The 4,493-nt window shown below is 48.4% G+C and overlaps 1 protein-coding gene across 1 annotated transcript in view; it reads left to right on the top strand.

The window, feature by feature from the left end:
* The window catches only part of LOC106815963 (sodium-coupled monocarboxylate transporter 1-like), a 42,975-nt gene that overhangs the window by 18,752 nt on the left and 19,730 nt on the right, over positions 1-4,493 (top strand). The gene's annotated exons all lie outside the window — the stretch shown is intronic.

The following is a 4,493-nucleotide window of genomic DNA, read 5'->3' as shown; positions in this document are numbered from 1 at the left end:
ACTGTTAGTGCGCAGATCTAGGATTACGAGGAGTGGGGACGGAGGGGGCTCCCAAACACAGGGCGGGGCCGGTATGGATCTTCCCACCAAAAATTTTGGGAAAATTTTGTATCGCCGGAGATGGGTATTTGAGGCACTTTTGAAATACATGTACATTGTACAAGCCTTCAATTCTGACTAAGCGACAATTTATTCTGTTTAGTAGAACAAATTCTTAATTTCTTTATTTTGTAACTTTTGAATCAACAGGGGAGCTCATGGCCACATTTTGTGTCCCCCCCGCATTAACTACGCACTGGCTGGGTGTTCAACAGTGCTCATGTCTGCTTCCTCATAAACAATCTAATCGGGGTTTTTTTTAAAGTAAGTTCCATTTTCGGGCAAAAGTTATTTACACGGAAGTCCGATTGTTTGACGGAACATACTCGAGTTGCCGGCGAAGAAAAACACTTCGTGTATGGCGCAAATATAGCGCATTCTGTTGCTGTTAGGCGTAAGAGCTTAGATTTAATCGGAGTATATATAATTAAAACCATTGTTGTGCCCTCATAAGTTCATGTGTGTCTTTATTATTGCAGTTATCTGGCTATAGATTTGAGAAGGCGGAGGTATAGTGAGGTTGCTTGCGGATCACTAACCTTACATCATACAGATGGTAAGCAATGCACGACGACGACCGACGACGCACGACGACGACGATGATGATGATGCATACAGTAATAATAATAATAATAATTATTATTATTTGTTATTATAGTATAACTAAGCGGATTACCCGGCGTTGCCGGAAAATCAAAGTGCCGTTACTTTCAGTTCGTGAACGCTTGGTTGGAAAGGAAAATACACAAAAATCAGTCAACTGTCTATCATATCCAGTGCATCCATCTATCCATTCGCATTCCATGCCATCCCATCCCATCCCATATCACATCACATTCACATCACATCACATCACAGTCCCATCCCATCCCATCCAGCTCATTACGCATCCCATGCCATCCCATTGCCATCCCAAATGCCAGTTCTTATGACATCCAATTGCGCCATTGCCAACCCATCTCATGTCATACCAATGCCATCTCATCGCATCCATGCCATGCCATCCATCCCATGCATATCGGCAGTGCGCCATCCCAATTCCATCGCATGCTAAACCATGCCATCCAGTTCCCATCCCAAATAAATAAGAAATCCAAAAAATAAAAGGACATTAATAATAAAAATAATTAATAAATTAAAAAAATAATAATTTATAAATTAAGAATTAAATAAATCTATCTATTAAAGTAAGACATTTCGGCTGAAAAACTCCGAAGGAGAAAATAATACATACTAAAGAGGTAGGTAAAAAGGAAGAAAGAAAAATAAGGCGTAAATATTAAGCGTTCCCCAGCTGGGAATCGAAACCGGAATCATGGTGTTAGGAGACGAAATGTCCTGAGGAATGAGTACACTGCCGACATTACGGGCAGGGGTCGAATTAGCCGCTAGCCCGCCTAGCCGGACGAGTAATTTTTGGAAGGGTTAGGTTAAAGGGCCAGGGTGGGCCTTTTCGCGTCGGCAAGCAAGGGTAAAACAATTCCAGCCAGATGTTCGTAATTCTTGTGAAATGGAACGTCGTGTGCGTGAGCGCGTGTGCTGTCATGTGTCGTGCGTGAGCGCGTGTGCTGCGACGTGTTGTGCGTTAGCGCGTGTGGCACGTGTGTGCGTGAAGCTGCGTGTGTGTTGACGTGTGGTGCATTAGCGCTGTGTGTGCCGACCGCTGTGTGACGTGAGGGCACCGGGTGTGTGACGTGTGTGCGTGAGCGCGTTCGTGTGCGACGTGGGTGCGGTCGAGCGCGTGTGTGTAACTGTGCTGCGTTAGACGCGTTGTGCGACGTAGTGCGTTAGCGCGTGTGTGGCGACGTGTGGGCCGTGAGCGCGTCGTGTGTGACGTGTGTGCGTGAGCGCAGTTCCGTGTGCGACGTGTAGTGCGACCGTGCGTTAACCTGCGCTTGTTGCGTGAGCGCGTGGTGTCGCGCGAGGTGTCGTGGGTGGTGTGACGCCGGCGCCGACCCATCCTGTGTGCGTGAGCCACGTGTGTGCGGCGTGTTTGTCGCGCTGACGCCGCTGTTGTGTGCACGTGTGTGGCGTGACGCGCGCGTGTGTGCGACATGTGTTGCGTGAGCCGGTGTCGTGCGACGGGTGTGTGTGAGCGCGTGTGTGCGACGTGTGTGGCTGGGAGCGCATTGTCTTGTGCGTGAGCGCGTGTGCTTGCCGACGTAAATTGCTAGTTGCAGCCGCGTATGTGCGACGTGTGTGCGTGAGCGCGTGTGTGAAGCCCAGTGAGGCGGTACCCCTGCGCATCGTGTGCGCGACTGTGGGGTGCGTGAGCGCGATGTGCGACGTGTCGTGCAGTGAGCGCCGACGTGGTGCGTGAGGGCCCCCACGTTTGTGTGCGATGTCGTTGCTGTGCAGCGCGTGCTGTGCTGCGGACGGTGTGTTGCGTGTGGGCGGTAAGCACGTGTGGTGCGTGACGTGACGGAATGCACCTTGTGCCAAGTGCTGAGCGCATGTGTGTGACGGTGTGCGTGTGGGAGCGCGCGCCCAATGCGTGTGCGTGAGCCACGTGTGTGCGAGGTGTGTGCGTGAGGCGCGTGTTAGTGCGTGAGCGCGTTCTGCGTAGTGCGATCGCTGTGGCGTGAGCAGCGTGTGTGCCGAGGTGTGTGCGTGACCGCGCCGTGTGTGCGACGTGTGTGCGTGCAGCGCGTGTGTGCGGACGTGTATGCGGTGCGTATTACGCGTGTCGCGTGATACGTGTTCTTTGTTGCATGTTGGGCGTTGTAAACGCGGCCCGCGCGCGGCGCGCGCGCTAGTGTGGGTGTGTGTGCTGAAGTGTGTGTGTCGTGTGTGTGTGTGCGTGTTGCGTGCTGCCGTTCCTGTGTGCGTCGCGGCGTGGCGGTTGCGTTCGCCCGTTCCATGCGTTCCCGTTCTCATGTAACTAGCCACAATGTAGGTGTCGGCGGGACCCGTCTATAGCGTTGGTATCAACATTGGCAACCCTTCCATCATCCGAAAGACTTGTTCCACTAATACAGTGTTATAGTCACACTCACTGTCACTCTGGCTGTTTTAATAATAAAATGATTGTAAATAAACAAACCTCTCAATACAACAATACACAATATATACACAATATAAACAATACACAATACCCTTAGAAAGCATCTCGGAGCATTCGTGAGATCAACAATTTTCCCGCGCAACCGCTATCGACATCATGCTTTTAAGGGCTAGTTGAAAACCAGAAGGGCTAGTACAAACCTTACCTTACTAGCCCTTCGGGCTAACTTGCATATTGTCCTTGTTTCTACCCCTGTTACGGTAATACATCATGGATTGACACGTACGGGATGCTGTGTGTATATTCCCTCGTTCTATTTATAGATTGTGTACAGATTTTCAAGGTTTCCCTCGCAAAATCACATTTTCGGAGGTTATATTTTCTTCCAAAGTTGAGAGGCAGGATACGGAATCATTGTCGATACGCGGTGTACGTTTCACGCCGAGCCGTTCACCCCCTCCGGAGTTTTTAGCGGAAATGTCTTACTTTAATTGTATAGATAATAATGATATAATATTAATTTTAATGATAGTATCAATATTAATTATGATGATAATATCAATATTGACATTAATGACGTGCGTGCGTGCGTGCGTGCGTGCGTGCGTGCGCGTGTGCGTGTGCGCGCGTCTATAGATCATCATAAAACTCATATGTCACGAGCGGGCAAATTATTGTTGTTCACATTCGTCTAAGGCCGCATAAGAACTAGTCTAACAGGTCTGTAACGCCGTCATGGTGTAAAAGACCCAACCTGCTTCTAGAGCTATACGGTAATTTATTCAGGTGGGTGTATATCGGTGATGCTTTATTGTCCACCGTGGTATGTTACCTCATGCACGCGAGCACCGTGGCATAGTGTATACATATACACCACCTATATTGCACGTTAATAGAAATCTATCGCAATTAAACGACCTCGATTTAAAAAAAACTTTCACGGGTGCGATTACGCAAGCATCTTCTATGGGAAGATGTATTCATGCACCTCGGCTTTGTATGTGTGGTGTCGATAATGCGGCAGTATTATGTTTACGCGATAGCGTGCTAGACAACAAGTAGTAGCGTGCTAGACAATTAACTGATGTAGGTGCTGTGGTATGTCATGCGCTGTACGGGCTGCATCTTACCAAGAGTCCATAACAGAGTCTATAATAGAGTCTCTATCATAGACTTTTGATCTTACATAATATTTGCATTTTGTGTCCTACACTGCGCGCTGTGTCACACATTACGTGATATAAGTTTATATGACGTGATGTTATATATGTAGCACTATGCGTGCCGCGTCATAACAGTGGGTGCTGCGTCGTACATTGCTTACTATATGATATAACATAGCGCGTCACACATTGCTTACTATATGATATAACATAGCGCGTCACACATT

The sequence above is a fragment of the Priapulus caudatus genome, unplaced genomic scaffold (genome assembly GCF_000485595.1).
Source record: "Priapulus caudatus unplaced genomic scaffold, Priapulus_caudatus-5.0.1 Scaffold1249, whole genome shotgun sequence".
Taxonomy (NCBI): Eukaryota; Metazoa; Priapulida; class Priapulimorpha; order Priapulimorphida; family Priapulidae; genus Priapulus; species Priapulus caudatus.
Note: the sequence above shows the minus strand (reverse complement) of the source record. Positions and strands in the feature narration are given on the sequence as shown.